The sequence below is a fragment of the Malurus melanocephalus genome, unplaced genomic scaffold (genome assembly GCF_030028575.1).
Source record: "Malurus melanocephalus ecotype Western Australia unplaced genomic scaffold, MMel_1.1 scaffold_459, whole genome shotgun sequence".
Taxonomy (NCBI): domain Eukaryota; kingdom Metazoa; phylum Chordata; class Aves; order Passeriformes; family Maluridae; genus Malurus; species Malurus melanocephalus.
This window is the reverse complement of record NW_026623691.1, coordinates 528,848-534,927: the sequence shown is the minus strand read 5'-3', so window position 1 is coordinate 534,927 and position 6,080 is coordinate 528,848.

The following is a 6,080-nucleotide window of genomic DNA, read 5'->3' as shown; positions in this document are numbered from 1 at the left end:
TCATTGCTGAATTCCTGGACTGCAGAGGTTTCCCTGTGCTGGCTCTGAGTGGGGCTGCACCCCTGGGGTCCCATCAGAAGGTGCCATCCCCATCCCTGCTGTGCCATCCCTGGAATGTGTCCAGACACTGCCAGCTCYCCCCTGCTGCCAGCCCTGCCCTGGAGTGACCCTTGGGTTCGGGCAGGGGTGAGGGGATGGGGACAGCCCTGGGAGGGTGCTGCTCCTGTTCCCTCAGGAGTGGGAATGAGCACGTCCAGCAAGAGCGGCTGTGAGGCTGCACATCAGCCTGTTCCCCAAGGAGGAGGCTGTTCCTGAGCTCTGCAGCTCCCCTGCTCCTGCCAGCCTCAGCCCCAGCTGCATGGTTGCATTCCAGGACTCAGACAGGAACTGCAGCATCGTCCCCAGGGGCGCGTTCAGCTTTGTCCTGTAACTGCTCCAGAGCCGCCAGCCAGCTCTGATTGCCCTGAACTTGCTCCTTAAAACAGAGGCTGGACAAAATTGAGAGAACCAAAAGCAGTTGTATTTATTGCAGGGCCTTCAGGTGCATTCAGGGCAGTCCCACCCAGGGGCTTCACCCACATGGACAATGGCTCACGGGTTTTTCACCCTTTATCAGTTTTGTCCATTTGCACATCGGGGCTGAATCCTCCAATTGCAGCTGCAGCCAATGCAGTCATTCACTCCAACTTGGCTCCCCCAATTCTCTGCTGTTTCCATCTCTTGGGGTCTGGCACAGGGAGGTGTCCTTGAGTTTGGGGCTGCAGAGGAATTGTTTTRTGTAAAAATGGGAGAGCAAGAGCTCAGTCTGTGGAGTCTGGAGTTATCCACTGAAGAATTCCAGGGTTACAGAGACATGGAAATAATAGAGAAGCTGAAATCCTAAGACATCACCCCCAATCCTCGCACCTCCGAGCCGCTGCTTTGAGCAGGCAGCTCTGCCCAGGTGTCCTGAGCTCCCAGGAGATGAAGTTTCTCTACCTGCCTCCCTTCTGTCCCATTGCCCTTCCTGGGGCTGGGGCATCTCCTGGTGCTGTGGAGCCGTGGGCTTGGTGAGGAATTCTGCAAGGTGATATCTCTCTCCTTGTGGAGATGTTTTTTTCCTTAATTCATGCCAGCTCTCGAGCAGGTAGCCACACTTGGGAGAGCCAAGAGGCTGGGCATTTCAATTATTTAAAACACTTAAATTAATAAACAGTRCTGGGGCTTGATCCCACAACCCTTCTCTGCGAAGTGCTTTGGAAAGCTTTCACAGGAGTGATGGGGCTGGCTCTGTTCTTCTGAAACATCTCCTTGTCCAACTGCTGAGCATCTGGTGTATAAATGTCCCCCCACAAACACTTTTGGTCTTTCTTTYAACCCCCTCTTCATTTTCATAATKGTTTTATTTTATATTTTCTGTGCTGCTGCTGCTGCTGCTGCTGGCCCTGGAGACCTGCGCCTCSGTGGACGTTCTGTGAGGGARGAAAAGCAGCTCCCATCTTCCCTGTGCTCTTACTCCAGCCAGCAGCAGGAATAAGGAGGTGCTCGAGACTCCTGGATGGATCAGCCTCGCTGCTGGACCTGTGGATGCCAACAGTTGTGAATGCCTGAGGAGGCACCAGGGTGGGCTGGAGCTTTGGAACCTGCTGAAGTTCTTCCACCTTTGCGAAATCCTGGCAGATTTTGTTGGGAATTTGAATACTTGTGACAGCTGGGGGTCTGTGATGATGTGAGCAGCTTGCTCTGGTTTGAAATGCTTCTCTCCTGGAAGCCCCAGCTCTGCTCAGAGACGTTCAGCAGCGTGGAACAGAGGCGGGTGGGGGTGAAGGAAAAGTGCTGCTCTCTGGTGCACTGTGCTTGGCTCTGAATGGGATCCCAARGTTCCTCTCCACAGAAGTGCCAGGGAAGTGATTTGAGACCTAGCCTTCCCTTCAGGAGCCTCAGGCACTGCTTCCTGAGCTCCACCTCCAAGATGTTCTGGGATTCTGGAGAAAATTGTGAYGAAGTTTTGCAGTCAACCTTCTTCCCCTGAAGTGCATTTTCYTCTGTCCAGAGCCCCTGGAATGATGCTGGTTTTCCTCCTCAGAGCCTGCCCTAAGCCCTGGAAGCAAAGCTGGGGAGCTGCTGCCTTGGGCTATGTTTCATTTCTTATTTACTTACTGGGAGCTTGGGGTCACCTGTGCCCCTACATTCAGCAATTCACATGAATTTCCTCCTTTGCATTCCCTCAGAGGTTTGGTTGTTGTGAGTTGAGTCTCCCTGGCAGGACCCATCCCTGTGTTCCCAGCCCCAGGCTGGCTCCGTGCTCCCCTCCACGCCCTGGGCTCAGTAGGAGCTTGAACTAGAGGTGAAATCTTCATCCCAGGAGCATCCTCATCCATCCCCTGTCCCTGGGTGCCTGGGCAGGCTCTGATCCTTGCAGCTGGACAGTGCCTGGTGCTGCTGTGGCTGGAGGAGCAAGGAGGKARCAGCAGCGTTCTGTGGGKTTTTTACCAYAGCTGGAGGAAYAAGGAGGGAGCAGGAGCATTCTGTGGGTTTTTTTTCAATGGCTGGAGGAACAAGGAGGGATCAGCAGCATTCTGTGGGGTTTTGCAGCGTGCCTTTGTTGCTGTGAAAGCAGCCAGGCCGAGGCTGCCCTGGAGCATAACAGGTACTGGGAGCTCTGGATGGGAGACAGGATACAAGGGGTCCATGAAGCACGAGGGGATGTGTTGGAACTCCCGAGATGTCACCATCATCCCACGAGAATCAGCCTGGAGATAAATAATCTGTTGTCAAATATTTCACTTTTCCCAGGTCCGTGAAACAGTAATTTCCTGTCACTTCTGTTTTGGAGTCAGCAATGACTCAGCTCCAGATCAGCCTGGCTGACACCCCAGACCTCCAGGGTGGGAGAGGTGGGTGCTGAGTGTCTGTCACAGAGCAAATGGCACGCGGGCTCTGCACAAAATGGGTGGTGTCCAGTTCCACTRTGGTGGTGGAACACTGCCACAGAGTGCCCAGAGAAGCTGTGGCTGCCCCTGGACCCCTGGAAGTGCCCAAGGCCAAGCTGGACTGGGCTTGGAGCAGCCTGGGATGGTGGAAGATGTCCCTGCCCATGGCAGGGGGTGGGATGAGATGATTTTTAAGGTCCTTTCCAACCCAAACCATTCTGGGTCTCCATTGCTGTAAAAGCAGTGCCTGGCTTGGGTGCTTTGTGCGGTGCTCAGGAGGCTGAGCAGCATGTCCTGTGCCGAAGAAGCTTTGACCAGTCTGGGGAAGCCYCAGCCCAGAGGGAGGTAACACCCCTGGCACTCTGGAAAATCAAAAGCTCTGAGCTCARCCAAGGTCACAGTGTGATTCAGGCAGTTTTTAGTGTTCACTGAGCACAGATTTGTGGCACTTCCTGCCAGTGGGGCTTTGTGGAGGATGCTTTTGGGAGAATTGAACACTGGGAGACGCTGCTTTGGGTCGGGTAGTGCTAGTAAACTCTCTTTTCCAGGCTGAAATCCCTCTCTGGTTAATGGAATTCTGCAGGGGAAGAGGGGACTGCAAGTGCAGGGATAGCTTTGGAGGGGCGCCTGATTGGCTTTACTGTTGGGGAGGTCAGACATCCAAAAGTTGAGTCAGCACTGGGTGGAACTCCTATTGTTGTTGCTGTACTTTTGTGGCAAAGGGAAAGCAGCCGCAGCTCAGGGGACTGCAAGGTGGGAAGGTTGGCAGGACTCACAAATGTTGATGTCTCTGCTTTCTAAAAAAAATCGTGTTGTTTTCTTTTAGTTTAGCTGCGCACCTCTACCCGTGCCACCCAGGCTCACTTTGAGTTCAAAGATGGGCGTGTGATCATCTCATCATTCTCAGGATCRTCATCTTCATCACTGACACATGTGGGACTGAACCTCGTTCATAAAGCCAGCTCCAGCCTCCTTTGACTGCCATGGCAGCCAAAGGAGAAGCCGGTGATTCCTTCCTTCTTGGAATGTCTCCCTCCCTCTGTGCTGCTCTGCTGTCCTGGAAAGAGCCTGGTGCCCTGGAGCAACCCTCCTTCATTCCTGCAGAACATCCCCCCGAAGACTTTGAGCTGTGAGTTCTACAGAAAATATGTATATTTATTTTTTTTAATATACATGCATATTAAAGAAATGCAATGTTGCGAGAAGTTCTCAGGCCCCGTTACTGCGAGAGGCTGGCGGCGAGCTCSGTGTGGGAATGGAGCCGTTGCCGGGGTTTTGGCATTCTGCTCTGTGTCTATTAATAATCCCCGGAGTGAGTCACAGAGCTGCGTTTATTCAGTGCCTCGGAGAGAGCTGCTGCCCAAAATAGCAGCTCTGTAATTTTTGATGATGCCGTAATGCTGCTGCAGCCATCATGGGCAGGAGCTGCTTGGAGCTGGCACTGCAGGAGCCACGGCCCGAGGAGTGTGGGGAGCCGTGTACAGCACTACAGAAACCAAACCCACCGAGAGTGGCACCGGGCCCGGGGCCTTTCTTGCTCTGCCCTGGACATGTCTCACCCGGCTTTTCCCCCTTCAGGCCTTTCTTGCCCTCCTCTGGGCACCTCTTGCCCAGCCTTTCCCTCCTCAGGCCTTTYRTGCTCYCCCCTGGGCAYSTCTCACCCGGCTTTTCCCCCTCAGGCCTTTCTGAGCCACCTTCGCTGATTCTCTTCAGTTGTGAGGGGCGTTGGGCAGAGCACAATGAGGAAATGGCTTCTGCTGTGGAGGGGAGCCTCGAGCACATCTCAAACCATCCTGCCTGTCAGGAGAAGAGGAAATCTCGAAATGCATCCAATTCAGCACCACCAGGTCATCCTTTTCTCCCCCAGGCTGCTGCTGCATGTCCCCCGCTGAGCCCGGAGCAGCCCTGGGCCAAGGCGGTGCCCAGAATCTGCCAGTGCCGCCCCAGCGYGGTGCTCCCATGGCAGCCCCAGGCAAGAGCCACAGCCACCTTGGGGCAGGGCTAGGCTTGGGTTTTTTGAGGATGAATCTTCTTTTCTGGATTGCTTCTCATTCTCTGCCCTGCACTGCTGCCACCAGGTCTGTTCTGGAGTGGCAGCCGCTGGGGCACCCGAGGCAGCCCCACTGCTCCCTAAAAACCCCTGCGGGGCCAGTGGGCACCACCCAGGCTTTTGGGTACAATTTTGGCTAGAATTTTGGCTAAAAAGCCTCTGCAGGGGCCCAGCCCCGGTGCCCTGGCATCACTGTGCTCTCCACCAAGGGATTAATGAAGATGAATTCGCCCGTGCTGGGGCTGAATGACCTGGGTGAACTTTCCCAGGCAAACAGRAGTGTTTCACAGGCCCCCTTCCAGCTGGAAGCATTTATTGACATCACCTTTCCATGGAGCACCTGGGGAGGGAATGGGACTCCTGCCACAGCAGCTCTGGGCTGATGGGACTGATGGGGTGAGCAGCAGCTGAGGCTGAATTTCAGGCAGAGCCCTCGAGTCCTTCGTGTGAGCTGAGGGGAAATGGAAATGTGACGGCTGAGGGGAAATGGAAATGTGACGATTGAGGAGCAGGCCCTCGGTACAAGCACCGGCAGAAATTGATTAATACAGGTTTAATAGGAGGGGTGAGCACCTGCTGCCACCCAGCCCTCCTCAGGCATCTATCCCAGGGCCATCCCATCCCAGTGGAAGCATCAGGAACCCCTTCAGACCCAGAAATGAACACCTCGGCAGCCCTGGTGTAAAAGAAATAGAGAGCCGGGCACGGCCCAGCCCAGCTGTCAGTTTGGTTTGATTGTTGCCTTTGAAGCAATCTCAGCCCTCTGCCTGCACAGGCAGCACCACTGATGTCCCCTGCCCCTGCACGGGGGACAGGACACCTGCAGAGTGTCCCTCTGAGGGACAAGGGAGACAGGAAGGGCCTTTGCTCMAAAACACTCCTGTCCCTAAATCCTGACCTTCCCATTATGCAGGGAAMACGCTGCAGATTGGAGAAACTGAGCGCTTCCCTAGCAAGGCTGACAATGGTTTCTGCCCAACATGATAAACACTGCTCAGCACTTCCACAGGGACTGGAATTTAGGGCTCCTGCATCTTAACCATGATTTTCTTAATCTAAACTTCCACAGAGGAAAAGCTCATAGAACCAGAGGTGGTGGAGGAAAGCTCCTAACAGAG